General features: G+C 44.7%; 1 pseudogene; it reads right to left on the reverse strand.

Moving 5' to 3' along the window:
- Positions 1 to 37: 37 nt before the first annotated feature.
- Positions 38 to 11,553, reverse strand: LOC122436747 (annotated as a pseudogene).
- Between the last annotated feature and the right edge of the window lie 4,624 nt (positions 11,554 to 16,177).

The raw sequence follows: 16,177 nt of genomic DNA on the forward strand, positions 1-16,177 counted from the left end.
CAGGCTGTCGGAGGAGGCCCTCTTACTTGTGGAGGCCTCATCTGCCTCTCTAGGCAGATATTTTCAGGCTGGGGATGTAGGAGCAGGGCACAAAGCCCCAAGAGTAGAGCTGGCCCTGAAGATGTCCCTTGGATCAGGGGTGATACCAGGGTTGTCACACACAGTTCGAGACAAGGAGATGTGGCTCAGGGCCACACGCTGTCTCTCAGTGAAAACACCTTGATTCTGCCCACAGAACCTACCAGGACAGTAGAGAGACGTGGGTGAAGGTTGCAGGGGATGAACAAGAGTGAGCACCTGCTCTGTGTGAGGTATTTTAACCACAGGGCGACATTATTTCATTCAGTTCTCCAAAATCCTTGCAAAATAGGTATGGTTCCCATCTTACAAAGGAAGAAATGTGTTCAGCGGTCAGATAAATTGCCTTGGTTTTAAGTGCACAGTAGTTTTAAGTATCCAGGACTGGATTTGAACCCAGGTCAATGCTAAATCCAAATGAGGAGTCAAGTCTTAAACCACAAACTTGTTGGCGGGAAACCAGATTTACTAATAGCTCTTTATGCCTGTGTTTTCTGGGACCCTCAAGCCTGAAAGAGCCAGGCTGAGAAGTTTGTCTCCTGGGTTAAGGCAGCTCAGGTAAGTGGCCTCTCCCCTCTGACCTAGCCTCCTGGTCTCAGGTCCTATGAACTAGGAAGCAATGAAGCTAAAAAGAATATTCTCTCATCAAGTCTTGAAGTTCTAGTGCTTTTCTGCCCTGCCTCCAGGGCTGGTCCCTTTAGGGGTGGGTCACTTACCTGTCTCCATCTCGGGCTCTTCGAAACTGGTTCTCAGAAAGACAAGCCAGGAGACGCCCCACTCGGGCCCCTGGCAAAAGAGGTTCTGTGATGGCCCTGATTCAGATGACAGTGTTGTCTGGTGTCCCGTGCAGATCCAGGAACTTCCTTGCCAAACACTTGTTTGTCAGAACCCGGCTAAGCTGTGCCAGATTCTGGGGCTGGGAGAGTCCACAGAAGCACCTCCAAGCATTATACCCTGTAGGTCAAGGGGCAGGAGCAGTTTCGTCTTCCCCCTGTGGATTCCCATTGGCTTCTGCTCACCACAATTTGTCCTGATTTGTCCCAGGAGAGCTGTGTGGTCAGGTAATATTGAGCAGAACAAAATCCCTGCTGGCAGAAGAGGCCTTGAACTTTCCAAAGACCGAAGCACTGCTCTCTGGTTTTCAATTTGAGCAGACAACTGTGTTTTGTGCGGACGCTGAGGAGTATGTCCTAATGTAGGAAGCTGTTGTAAACCAACACTCACCACCACAATGATACAGTCATGGCATTAACTAGACACAAGTAAGACAGTACCCAGAATATAAAGACTTCCAGATTTGTAGAATGACTGAATGAGTACATTAATGAACAAACCAAGAAATGAAGACCGTGGATAAAATTTAGCTGCTCAGAAGATGACCACCTGCTGCATGATTCCATTTGTATGAAAGGTCCAGAATAGGCAAACATGTAAAGCTAGATTAGTAATTGTCAGGGGCTGGGGTGGGGATAGGGAGTGACTATTATTACTGTTTCTTTTGTGAGTAATGAAAATGTTCTGAAATTACATATGATGTACAACTTTATACTAAAATCACTGAATTATATACTTTATAGGGTAAATTTATGATATATCAATATAATTTAAAATTAAGTTTTAAATTAAAATTTAAAAATAATTAAAATTAAACGTTTAGATTAAAATTTAAAAATTAATTAAAATTTTAATTAAAATAAAAAATATTTTTTACCCACTCAGGAACTAACAAAGACTAGCCATATTGATTTCTGAGCCATCTGGATCTGGATCTCACACCAGGACCAAATCACATGATATGATGGGACCATCAAGATAGGAGATAGCTTTGCCATGACCCAAAGAGACTGCAGCCCAACACTGTCACCTCAACTACAACTCCCAAACACCATCCTCAAGCTGAACAAAGGAAAACCATGTGATGTTTCCCATTAATAGGCATTGCTGTGTGAATAATTCTCAGGATCCTCACACTTCTGAAGTACTTAATAATCCTCATGTTATCAATGGGTATTTGCCGAGCTTGAGCAACTGTGACTTTTCCAAGGTCACCCCCACCATTCCATGGAGCTCAAACCAGGCCTTCCAACTCCAAAATTTGGTATTGGACTTGGGAAGGGATTAGTGGAGACTGCAAGAGTTAGGATGAGACAGCTTAAAGGAAACAGGAGCTCGCTGTGTGGCTAACTTGGGCAGCTAGCAATCTCAGATCTCCAGCGGGAGGTGCCACCACCCTATCAGAGCACCAAAGCGGAGGGAAGGAAAGACACTCAGGTTCTTGAGTGTCTGCTATGTGCCTGCCTGGTCCTACGTTAGGTGCAGTAGGAATTGCCCACCTTTTACTATACACTGCCAGAGATTAGCAGAGGCAGATGGGGCTTCAGGTTGCATTTAGACAGGAAATTAGGAGATTGGGAGAGGGAGAGATAAGCAAGGCTTTGGCCAAAGCCTTCCCCTGACATCATTATATCAACAGAACACACTGGTCATGGCAAACACCCTTCTCCAACAACAGAGAGACAACTCTACACATGAATATCACCAGATGGTCAATACCAAAATCAGATTGATTATATTCTTTGCAGTCGAAGATGGAGAAACACTATGCAGTCAGCAAAAACAAGATCTGGAGCAGACTGTGGCCCAGATCATGAGCTCCTTATTGCAAAATTCAGGCTTAAATTGAAGAAAATAGGGAAAACCACTAAGCCATTCAGATATGACCTAAATAAAATCCCTTATGATTGTATAGTGGAAGTAATAAACAGATTCAAGGGATCAGATCTGGTAGACAGAGTGCCTGAAAAACTATTGGTGGAGGTTTGTAACATGGTACAGAAGACATGACCAAAACCATCTCACAGGAAAATTCAAGAAGGCAATAGTTAGTTGTCTGAGGAAGCTTTACAAATAGCTGAGAAAAGAAGAGAAGTGAAAGGCAAGGGAGAAAGGGAAAGATATACCCAACTGAATGTAGAGTTCCAAAGAAGGGCAAGGAGAGATAAAAAGACCTTCTTAAATGAGCAATGCAAAGAAATAAAGGAAAGCAGTAGAATGAGAAAGACTAGAGAGCTCTTCAAGAAAATTGGAGATATCAAGGGAACATTTGATGCAAGGATGGCGTGATAAAGGACAGAAGTGGTAAGGACCTAACAGAAGCGGGAGAGATTAAGAAGAGGTGGCAAGAGTACACAGAACTATACAGAAAAGTTCTTAATGATCAGATAAACATGATGCTGTGGTCACTCACCTAAAGCCAGACATCCTGGAGTGTGAAGTTCAATGGGCCTTAGGAAGCATTACTATGAATAAAGCTAGTGTAGGTGATGGAATTCCAGTTGAGCTATTTAAAATCCTAAAAGATGATGCTGTTAAAGTGTTACACTTAATAAGACAGCAAATTTGGAAAACTCAGCAGTGGCCACAGGCTTGGAAAGAATCCCAAAAAGGGCAATGCCAAAGAATGTTCAAACTACCACACAATTGTACTCATTTCACATGCTAGTAAGGTTATGCCCAAAATCCCTCAGCTTTAGCAGTATGTAAAACAGAACCTCAATAACCTCAGATATGCAGCTGACACCACCCTTATGGCAGAAAGTGAAGAGGAACTAAAAAGCCTCTTGATGAAAGTGAAAGGGGAGAGTGAAAAAGTTGGCTTAAATCTCAGCATTCAGAAAACTAAGATCATGGCATCTGGTCTCATCACCTCATGGGAAATAGATGGGGAGAGAGTGGAAACAGTGTCAGACTTTATTTTTTTTGGCTCCAAAATCACTGCAGATGGTGACTGCAGCCATGAAATTAAAAGACGCTTACTCCTTGGAAGGAAAGTTATGACCAACCTAGATAGCATATTAAAAAGCAGAGACATTATTTGGCCAACAAAGGTCCGTCTGGTCAAGGCTATGGTTTTTCCAGTGGTCATGTATGGATGTGAGAGTTAGACTGTGAAGAAAGCTGAGCGCCGAAAAATTGATGCTTTTGAACTGTGGTGTTGGAGAAGACTCTTGAGAGTCCCTTGGACTGCAAGGAGATCCAACCAGTCCATCCTGAAGGAGATAAGTCCTGGGTGTTCATTAGAAGGACTGATGTTGAAGCTGAAACTCCAATACTTTGGCCACCTCATGCGAAGAGTTGACTCATTGGAAAAGACCCTGATGCTTGGAGGAATTAGGGGCAGGAGGAGAAGGGGACAACAGAGGATGAGATGGCTGGATGGCATCACTGACTTGATGGGCATGAGTTTGAGTAAACTCCGGGAGTCGGTGATGGACAGGGAGGCCTGATGTGCTGCGATTCTTGGGGTTGCAAAGAGTCGGATACGACTGAGTGACTGAACTGAACTGAACTGAAAACTGAGAACTTCCAGATAAACAAGTTCCATTCAGAAAAGGCAGACGATACAGAGACCAATTGCCAACATTCGTTGGATCATAGAGAAAGCAAGGGTTTCCAGAAAAACATCTACCTTTGCTTCATTAACTATGCTAAAGCCTTTGTGCAGATCACAACAAATTGTGGAAAATTCTTAATGAGATGGGAATACCAGACCACCTTATCTGTCTCCTGAGAAATCTCTATGCAGGTCAAAACCAGCAGTTAGAACTGGACATGAAATAGCTGATTGGTTCAAAATTGGGAAAGGAGTATAACAAGGCTGTATATTATCACTTGCTTATTTAACTTATATGCAGAGTATATCCTGAAAATTGCCAGGCTGGATGAATCACTGGCTGGAATCAAGATTGCTGGGAGAAACATCAACAACCTCATATATGCAGGTGATACCACTCCTGTGGCAGAAAGTAAAGAGGAACTAAAGAGCCTCTTGATGAGGGTGAAAGAGAAGAGAGAAAAGGCTGGCTTAAAACTCAACATTCAAAAAACTAAGCTCATGGCATCTGGTCCCATCACTTCATAGCAAATAGAAGGGGGAAAAGTGGAAACAATGACAGATTTATTTTCTTGTGCTCCAAAATCACTGCAGATCGTGACTGCAGCCATGAAATTAAAAGATGCTTTCTTCTCAGAAGGAAAGCTATGACAAACCTTGACAGCATATTAAAAAGCAGAGACATCACTTTGCCAAAGAAGGTCCATTATAGTCAAGGCTATGGTTTTTCCAGTAGTCATGTGTGGATGCGAGTGTTGAACCATAAGGAAGGCTGAGCACCAAAGAAATGATGCTTTGGAATTGTGGTGCTGGAGAAGACTTTTGAGAGTCCCTTGGACCGCAGGGAGATCCAACTAGTCAATTCTAAAGGAATTCAACCCTGAATATTCATTGGAAGGACTGATGCTGAAGCTGAAGCTCCAGTCCTTTGGCTATCTGATGTGAAGAGCTGACTCATTGGAAAAGACCCTGATGTTGGAAAAGATTGAAGGCAAAAGGGGAAAGGGGAAGCAGAGGATGAGATGGTTAGAAGACATCACCAACTCAATGGCCATGAATTTGAGCAATCTCTGGGAGATGATGAAAGACAGAGAAGCCAGACGTGCTGCAGTCCATGGGGTTGCAATGAGTCAGACGGACTTGGTGATTAAACAACAACAAAAACATAGTGGACTGAACAGGAGGACAAAAGGAGAAATTTTGAACCTGATTCAAATTGTACTACTTCCTAGTTGTGTGGGCTTGGGCCAATTACTAGATGTTTCTGAATTTATTTCCTCATCTATAAAAATGGCTGGCACAGCTGCTTTCAAGGTCATTGGGAGGACTGGAAGAGTTAATGTCCATTAAAGATCCTAGCAAAGTGCCTAAGTTTTCCTCTTTCCTGGGATAAAATCTTTTTGTGTCCTTACCAAACAACTGAGGCAGGCTTACTTTGACTCCACTGGTTCCCTGCTTCTCAGGCTCTTTGCCCTTCCCCACTCAGAGCCAAGATCCAGTTTCTATATCCGTGGGACTTCCTCCCTGGATCTTGCCAGGTTGGTGGGCAGGGGCAGCTGTTCCCTGCCTTTTAAAGCTACTGCGTGTGTGTGTGTGTGTGTGTTTTCCCTACTTGGAAAGTCCTGATGTCCTTGTTCAGCACCTGTGTCCAACCTGATGTGTCCCTAAAACTAGAGACCCTGATGAGAATGGAGAAGATGTGACAGGACAACAAAAGGAGGTCCCAGGGATGCTTTACTGCATCAGCCTCAGCACATCCTGTAGACTGGCTTTCCAGTCAGAAAGGAGGCACCAAGGATCTTCCCTGACCCACCCTGCTCTCCACTACCATCACCAGCAGCCCTGCTCAGGGGCAGCCAGGGAGGAGGGGCCAGCAGCCCCCTCATCTGGGAGGCTGTGGTCCTGGCTGCATGTTGAGCAGCCAAGTCCAGCCCGATCACTCTCACTTGCTGAAACAGCCGGTCCTGAAGCTCATCACGAACCTGGAATCTTGAGGGTTCAGCTTGGTGGGGTGGTGGCCATGAGGCCTTGGAGGAAGGGGTCAATGCCACTGGGTGTCAGGAAATATGAACAGCACAGATTGGACCAGCCTCTTGGAAGCCCCAAGGGTCATCATACAATGCCAAGCTAGCTCAGAGCTTGACAAGCCAGTCACTTGCATCTGTCAGGTTTGTGTCATGAAACAGCAGCCTGGGCGGACACAAAGGGGTCTGGAGCTGGCAGGGCAGGAAGTCTCCCCTCTCACACACTGCTTTGAGAAGGAAAGGAAGGTAAGCTCCTTTCAGGACCACAGCCACTCATCTCCTCCCCTTTTAGAAATCCTCTAATCCAGAGGGGGTGGCAGACTCATGACTGTAGGTCTTGGTGGCACCTGCTTTATTTTCACAGTCCTGGGGAGATGATCAGCAGAGGCCTGGCCTCCTGGCACTAAGGGGCTCCACCCCGACTCCCACCTGCACCTGGGGAACCTGGTCACCATCCTGCACGATCTGCCAGGTGGCAAAGAAGGCAGAGCTGAGTGGGACTCAGGAGTTGGGTGCTGAGGCCTGGTACTGGCTGTCCAGGCAGAACATGAAGGGCTGGAGCGTGGGGTGGCTGAAGTGGAAGGCCAGGGTGAAGACATTGGCGCGGCAACCCCCAGGAGGGTCCCATGGTTTTTCTGGCCCTGTTCTCTCCCAGAACTAGGGGTAGAAAGTCCTGGTAAGGGAGGATCTGGAAGAAAAGATGGAGGAGGTGGCTGCCCACCTACTCCATTGTCTTTGGACAGATTTTTTGCTTTTTTGAAGGACTGCTCAGATATTTTGATTCTTTCTTGGCATTATGTTAATTGTGACAGCATTAATTTCCCACTGTCTGATGAGGGATACTGATGCCCAGAGGCATTGGGTGACATGAACAGGGTCACAGAGCGAGTAAGTGGCAGAGTTGAGGGGACAGGTCATAGATCAGCAACACCAGGCCTAGTTGACTTGAGGCACATCTATCTGGTTTGTGCCTCCTCATGGCTCCTAAGGGATGCTGGGGCCCAGGGCCCCCTACCTGGACCATGGCCCCCACGATCTTCCTAGCCTCCTGGTACAGCTTGTCGCCAGTCCACCAGCGATTCAGGCGTCTCAGCTCAGTCGCCAGCCGGGTGTGCATGACTGCCAGCTTTGGGGTTTCTCTTGACCGGGTGTCACCCCAAAAACCCCAAGTTCAGAGTCACCACAGTCCTTCCCAGAGAATCATCTTTCTGATAAGGCAGACACACACAGCTCTGGGGACTAGAAAGAGGCAGTGAGGCTTAGTGACCTGGGCCAAATTCCTGGCCCCCACTGGACCTCCATCTCCTCAGTTGTGCTGCGAGGCTCCTCTGACCCACACAACAGGCCAGGAGGGGGATGACAGCAGTCCCTAAGGCTCAGGTTGCTAAGTTCCTAGAAGGGATTTGTGTAAAATGGGCAAGCATGGGGCAGTTGTTGGTTTGGGGCAGGAGAACCTTTGCCTGATGATTCTGCCTAGCAGGATGACCAGAGCCTTGGCTGGTGGGGGTCCTGGGTGATTCTAGGAGCCTTGCCTTTGAGACTGAGTCTCTCCTTCCCAGAGAATCATCTTTCTGATAAGGCAGACACACACAGCTCTGGGGACTAGAAAGAGGCGGTGAGGCTTAGTGACCTGGGCCAAATTCCTGGCCCCCACTGGACCTCCATCTCCTCAGTTGTGCTGCGAGGCTCCTCTGACCCACACAACAGGCCAGGAGGGGGATGACAGCAGTCCCTAAGGCTCAGGTTGCTAAGTTCTTAGAAGGGATTTGTGTAAAATGGGAAAGCATGGGGCAGTTGTTGGTTTGGGGCAGGAGAACCTTTGCCTGATGATTCTGCCTAGCAGGATGACCAGAGCCTTGGCTGGTGGGGGTCCTGGGTGATTCTAGGAGCCTTGCCTTTGAGACTGAGTCCACCTGTCCAGTGAGTTGCATCCCTCTGCAGGGTCTCTCCTGGGGGCTGGACCTCTCCTTAGCATTGGGCTTGGTATTATGGTGCTCTCCCCAGGGAGCCCCAGGGAAGGAGAAAGAAGGAGAGTCGGGCAGACTCTGTTTCTGTAGTCAGGCTTTCTCCTCGAGGCCGGGAAGGAAAGTGCCGTCCTGAAGGTCATTTGCTGGTTTTGAGTTAAGCCTTTGAGTGTGGTCTTATTCAATCTTATTCAAGTCTTATTCAGTAGACCAAGGAGCCTGCTGCTCTTAACAGGAACAAAGAAACATACAGTCCTTAGAAAGGGGGCTGGAGTGAACTCCCTAGGAAGGAGGTGGTGGAGTAGAGTGGAAAGAGCCCAGACCTGGCCACTACACTGACTCCAGTCCCCACGTGCACTCTGCCATCAGACATTCTGCTCTGGAGTTCGTTAGTTATCTTTGCTGAGCTTTTAGTCTGCAAAACGAGGGTGATGACAGGCTATAATGATGAGAGATGGCATATTCAAATATCTTAAATAACCAGAAGTGATGGCCATCATGATGATAGAGAGCAAGGGTGGGGGCGGGGGAAGACCCCCAGGAAATTTCGGATTATGCATCTGGCAGAAGGTACCAAGTGCCCGTGTCTGGATAGTCCAGGGAGGAAACTGGCTTCTAAGGAAATTAGGCCTGCAGAAGAAAAATTATTAGGTGGAAGTGAAAGCTGCTTTCAGGTATTTAAAGAGGCTATTACTGTGTCAAAGAGCAAGAGCTTCTTCTCTGAGGGTCTAGAAGCTTGGTGAAGAGCAACAGATGGACGCTGGACCAAAATGAGGGGGCCTTTTTATACAATCAGCACTGCTCCAGACAGACTGTGGAGGGGATGAGCCCCTTATCGGTGGAGAGAGTCAAGCAATGATCTCTGGACACACACCGGTTTTGCTAAAGAACTCCTTCCAACATACTGATTCTGGGAACCACGCACAGATCTGTGTGCCTAATATTGAGGTCTGAAGCCATGGACCCCCGCATGGAGTACTCTGGTCTTCCCCTCCTGGAACCTGGGACTGGCTCTTTCCTAGAGAGACAAGACTGTCCATCCCTGAGTCTGTCCAGCCAGGAAGCAAGGGATGCATGCCGAGCAGTCGGCGAGAAGGCAGAGTCATCGTGCAGGTGGTCAAAGGGCAGCAGGGCCTGGCCGTTGTCCTGGAAGTGGGTGCTGAGGGACAGAAGCCCCAGGAAGTTGGTCTGGTTGCAGAGGTCCATGGCGAGGGCGATCTCACTGCCGTACAACATGCTGGCATCCACGAAGCAGGTGGGTCCATTGATATGGTTGCGGACTTTTTTTGCTTTTGTGCCAAGTGGAAGAAGGAGATGCAGTCTCGCTTACTGGTGATGTGTGGGTCATTGTGTGGGGTCCAAGGTGGAAGAGAAGTCACTTACACCGGGGTCCTTCCTGTGCAAGCTCACTCCTCCAGGTCATCCCCCACGTGCTTCAGAGCCTTGCTCAAAACTCCCTTCTTAGCTGCTGCATGTATAGCACAGGAGCTCAGCTCCAGCCTCCGTGATACCTACAGGAGTGGGGTGAAGGCTCAGAAGGGAAGGGGCATGTGTTTACATATAGCTGCTTCAAGTTGTTTTACAGCAGAAACTAACAAAACAGGCAAAGCAGCTATACTCCAATTAAAAAAGAAAAGCAAAAACTCCCTTCTTCCAGGAAATCCTCCTTGACTCATCCAGACTCAGGCTGCTCATCAGGTTATCTGAGCATCCTTAGCACTTGGTGCTGTAGAGTCATGAAAGGTTAGATATGGATGAGGCCTTAGAGCCTCATGTTACAGACAGGGAAACTGAGGCTCAGGGAGAGGAAGGACAACTCCTCAGTGGGAGAGGAGGGAGTAGAAACTAGTTCTCTGACATGAAGGCTTGTGCTGCTTTCACTCCACTCAGTTCAGCAGACATCAGCCCCTTCTTGTGCTGGTCGCCTTGGAGATCGTGAGGATCAAGAAAACTCCAGACAGGCTGCAGGAAGCTGGCAGTTCATTGAGCACAGGCCTGCACATAGAGTAATGTAACTCTAAGTTAAGGCGGCGTTTGCTGTGTTAGATTTACCAGTCAGAAGTGCTAGTCTTCAGTCATGTCTGACTCTTTCCAATCCCATAGTCTGTAGCCTGCCAGGCTCCTCTGTCCATGGGATTCTGTAGGCAAGAATACTAGAGTGGGTTGCCATGCCTTTCTCCAGGGGATCATCCCGATCCAAGGATTGAACCCTGGTCTTCCACGTTGCAGGCAGATTCCTTACCATCTGAGCCACCAGTGGAGCCAGTAACGGTATACTAGGAAGATAGGGGATGGCTCCCCAGAGAAGCCAGAGGAAGGGGTCAGCACATGACTCACATGACCCCAGACATGGGCCCTTACATGATGCACTGCGAGAACAGTAAGGTGAGTGAACATGTGAGTGTGTGTGGGGTCTCTGCTCCCTAGAGTCTGTCTTTCTTCCCTTGTGTCCCACAGCATCCTTGCTCTCAGCATGAAACAGAACACTGTCCTCCCAACTGGACCCTAAGAATTGGTGGGAACTGTAAGGGCCTCGGCCCACCCCAGAGGGAGGGAAGGTCAAGAGCTAAGAGACTCTAAAGGCTTCCAAAAGCAGCAGTCCGCAGGCTTCCTCTGTTGGAATGGGACCCACAGGTCAAGGCCAGTCTCATTTGCTTCCCCTTTTGTGAAGCCTGCACCAAATCTCCCGGCAGTTGCCCCACCCTCATCCCTCAAACACATTCAGAACTAGGTGTCTGTGTCAGACTGTGCATCTTCTCACTGTCTGATACTCCAGCATCTCGGGCAGCTCCTTAAGGCAGGTGCTCTAGGCTTCCAGATGCCTAGCCCCAGCTCTTGGCCGGGGATGGAGCCTGGGGGACCTCAGTACGTACCTTGATGAGGAAGCAAAGGGGCAGGTGGGCACAGGTCCTCTCACAGTCGACAGCCTCAGTGAAGGCCACTCTGGCTGTGGACTCAGGGTGAAGTCCAAGACATAGTCAATGAACTGGCCCCACTGCTTGAACTTAAGGGTGCAGCCGAGGTCGGAGGTTAGCCTCTCGCTGCAGAAGCGCATGATCTGGTTGGAGACAGCCTGGACCTGGTGGGGGAGCAATCAACGTGGTGCACTGAGCCCACACATGTCAGAGCCAACCCAGGACTCAGAGGGCAACAGCTTTCGCCCACTGGAGTTAACACAGTTTCTCCTCCTCTCCCGCCCTCCCCTCCCCTTTCCTGCTTTGTCCCACTTTTCCTGCTTTGTCCATCTCTGTCATTCCTACAGAGATATTCTCCTGCCTGGCTCCTGAGGATTCCAGGAGGAAAGAAAGGGGAACAGTCCAGATTGGCTGACTCAGACCCCACCAGGTCCTCCAGAGAGATAAATGATAGATTGGTTTATACAGATTAATGGATAATTAGATAACAGAACTTATTGATAGATGCAAGGATTGGTTGCTAGGTGATGGATGATAAATAGAGAACTGGATAATGAAATGAGCAATGGAAGAAAAATTAATAAATAGATGCTGATAGATGATAGATTGTGATATTGACATATGAATAGAAAACTGATAAATTCTTAAATGTGAAATAGGTCAATACATAGAGCTACATTAAGCTGTATTGCTCTTAAAGATACTTTGACATGAATTCTTTCAGAAAAAACAATACTATAATGGCTAGTACTAATATCTTCCTTTCTTTTTTGTTTTTTTAATATATATTTATTTATTTTAATTGGAGGCTCATTCCTTTATAATATCGTATTGGTTTTCCCATACATTGATATGAATCCACCATGGGTGTAGATGTGTTCCTCATCCTGAACCCCCCTCCCACCTCCCTCCCCATCCCATCCCTCTGGGTCATCCCAGTGCACCAGCCCTGGGTACCCTGTATCATGCATTGAACCTGGACTGGAGATTCATTTCACATATGATAATATACATGTTTCAATGCCATTCTCCCATATCATTCCACCCTCGCCCTCTCCCAGAGAGTCCAAAAGACTGTTCCATACATCTATGTCTCTCTTGCTGTCTCGCATATAGGGTTATCATTACCATCTTTCTAAATTCCATATATATCCATTAGTATACTGTATTGGTGTTTTTCTTTCTGGCTTACTTCACTTTGTATAATGGGCTCTAGTTTCATCCACCTTATTAGAACTGATTCAAATGTATTCTTTTTAATGGCTGAGTAATATTCCATGATGTATATGTACCACAGCTTTCTCATCCATTCATCTGCTGATGGGCATCTAGGCTGCTTCCATGTCCTGGGTATTATAAACAGTGCTGTGATGAATATTGGGGTGTGCATGTCTCTTTCAATTCTGGTTTCTTCAGTGTGTATGCCCAGCAGTGGGATTGCTGGGTCATATGGCAGGTCTATTTCCAGTTTTTAAATGAATCTCCACACTGTTCTCCATAGTGGCTGTACTAGTTTGCATTCCCACCAACAGTGTCAGAGGGTCCCCTTTTCTCCACACCCTCTCCAGCATTTATTGCTTGTAGACTTTTGGATAGCAGCCATTCTGACTGGTGTGAGATGGTACCTCATTGCAGTTTTGATTTGCATTTCTCTGATAATGAGTGATGTTGAGCATCTTTTCATGTGTTTGTTAGCCATCTGTATGTCTTCTTTGGAGAAATGTCTGTTTAGTTCTTTGTCCCATTTTTTGATTGGGTTGTTTATTTTTCTGGAATTGAGCTGCAGGAACTGTTTGTATATTTTTAAGATTAATGCTTTGTACATTGCTTCACTTGCTATTATTTTCTCCCATTCTTAAGGCTGCCTTTTCACCTTGCTTATAGTTTCCTTTGTTGTGCAGAAGCTTTTCATTTTGATTATGTCCCATTTGTTTATTTTTGCTTTTATTTCCAATATTCTGAGAGGTGGGTCATAGGGATCCTGCTGCGGTTTATGTCAGAGAGTGTTTTGCCTATGTTTTCCTCTAGGAGTTTTATAGTTTCTGGTCTTACATTTAGACCTTTAATCCATTTTGAGTTTATTTTTGTGTATGCTGTTAGGAAGTGTTCTAGTTTCATTCTTCTACAAGTGGTTGACCAGTTTTCCCAGCACCACTTGTTAAAGAAGTTGTCTTTTCTCCATTGTATATTCTTGCCTCCTTTGTCAAAGATAAGGTGTCCATAAGTGCATGGATTTATCACTGGGCTTTCTATTTTGTTCCATTGATCTATGTTTCTGTCTTTGTGCCAGTACCACACTGTCTTGATGACTGTGGCTTTGTAGTAGAGCCTGAAGTCAGGCAGGTTGATTCCTCCAGTTCCACTCTTATTTCTAAAGATTGCTTTGGTTATTCAAGGTTTTTTGTATTTCCATACAAATTGTGAAATTATTTGTTCTAGTTCTGTGAAAAATAGCGTTGGTAGCTTGATAGGGATTGAATTGAATCTATAGATTGCTTTGGGTAGTATACTCATTTTCAGTATATTGATTCTTCTGATCCATGAACTCAGTATATTTTTCCATCTATTTGTGTCCTCTTTGATTTGTTTTACCAGTGTTTTATAGTTTTCTATATATAGGTCTTTTGTTTCTTTAAGTAGATTTATTCCTAAGTATTTTATTTTTTTCATTGCAATGGTGAATGGAATTTTTTCCTTAATTCTCTTTCTGTTTTCTCATTGTGAATGTATAGGAATGGAAGGGATTTCTGTGTGTTAATTTTATATCCTGCAACTTTACTATATTCATTGATTAGCTCTAGTAATTTTCTGATGGAGTCTTTAGTGTTTTCTATGTAGAGGATCTTGTCATCTGCAAACAGTGAGAGTTTTAATTTTTCTTTTCCAATCTGGATTCCTTTTATTTCTTTATCTCCTCTGATTGCTGTGGCCAAAACTTCCAAAACTATATTGAATAGTAGTGGTGAGAGTGGGCATCCCTGTGTTGTTCCTGACTTTAGGGGAAATGTTTTCAATTTTTCACCATTGAGGATAATGTTTGTTGAAGGTTTCTCATATATAGCTTTTATTATGTTGAGGTATGTTCCTTCTATTCCTGCTTTCTGGAGGGTTTTTTTCATAAATGGATGTTGAATTTTGTCAAAGGCTTTCTCTGCATCTACTGAGATAATATGGTTTTTATTATTCAATTTGTTAATGTGGTGTATTACATTGATTGATTTGTGGATATTAAAGAATCCTTGCATTCCTGCCCACTTGGTCATGATGTATGATCTTTTTAATATGTTGTTAGATTCTGTTTGCTAGAATTTTGTTAAGGATTCTTGCATCTATGTTCATCAGTGATATTGGCCTATAGTTTTCTTTTTCTGTGGCATCTTTGTCAGGTTGTGGTATTAAGGTGATGGTGTCCTCATAGAATGAGTTTGGAAGTCTACCTTCCTCTTCAATTTTCTGAAAGATTCTGAGTAGGATAGGTGTTAGTTTTCTAAATTTTTGGTAGAAATCAGCTGTGAAGCCGTCTGGTCCTGGGCTTTTCTTTGTTGGAAGATTTCTGATTAGTTTCAATTTCCATGCTTGTGATGGGCCTGTTGAGATTTTCTATTTCTTCCTGGTTCAATTTTGGAAAATTTTACTTTTCTAAGAATTTTTTCATTTCTTCCGAGTCGTCCATTTTATTTGCATATAGTTGCTGATAATAGTCTCTTATGATCCTTTGTATTTCTGTGTTTTCTGTTCTGATCTCTCCATTTTCATTTCTAATTTTGTTGATTTGACTTTTCTCCCTTTTTTTTTTTTGATGAGTCTGGCTAATGGTTTGTCAATTTTATTTACCTTATCAAAGAACCAGCTTTTGGTTATGTTGATTTTTGCTATGGTCTCTTTTGTTTCTTTTGCATTTATATCTGCCCTAATTTTTAAGATTTCTTTCCTTCTACTAACCCTGGGGTTCATAATTCCTTCCTTTTCAAGTTGCTTTGGGTGTAGAGTTAGGTTACTTATTTGACTTTTTTCTTGTTTCTTGAGGTAAGCCTGTATTGCTATGAACCTTCCCCTTAGCACTGCTTTTACAGTGTCCCATAGGTTTTGGGTTATTGTGTTTTCATTTTCATTCATTTCTATGCATATTTTGATTTCTTTTTTTATTGCTTCTGTGATTTGTTGGTTATTCATCAGTGTGCTGTTCAGAATTTTTAATAGTTTTTCTCCTGTAATTGAGATCTAATCTTACTGCATTGTGGTCAGAAAAGATGCTTGGAATGATTTCAATTTTTTTTGAATTTACCAAGGCTAGATTTATGGCCCAGGATGTGATTTATCCTGGAGAAGATTCCATGCACACTTGAGTAAAAGGTGAAATCCATTGTTTTGGGGTGAAATGTCCTGCAGATATCAACTAGGTCTAACTGGTCTACTGTATCATTTAAAGTTTGTGTTTCCTTGTTAATTTTCTGTTTAGTTGATCTATCCTTAGGTGTGAGTGGGGTATTAAAGTCTCCCGCTATTATTGTGTTATTGTTAATTTCCCCTTTCATACTTGTTAGCATTTGCCTTACATATTGTGGTGCTCCTACGTTGGGTGCATATATATTCATAATTGTTATATCTTCTTGGATTGATCCTTTGATCATTATGTAGTGTCCTTCTTTGTCTCTTTTCAGAGCCTTTATTTTAAAGTCTATTTTATCTGACATGAGTATTGCAACTCCTGCTTTCTTTTGGTCTCTATTTGCGTGGAATATCTTTTTCCAGCCCTTCACTTTCAGTCTGTATGTGTCTCTTGTTTTGAGGTGGGTCTCTTGT

Source organism: Cervus canadensis, chromosome 1, assembly GCF_019320065.1.
Source record: "Cervus canadensis isolate Bull #8, Minnesota chromosome 1, ASM1932006v1, whole genome shotgun sequence".
Taxonomy (NCBI): Eukaryota; Metazoa; Chordata; class Mammalia; order Artiodactyla; family Cervidae; genus Cervus; species Cervus canadensis.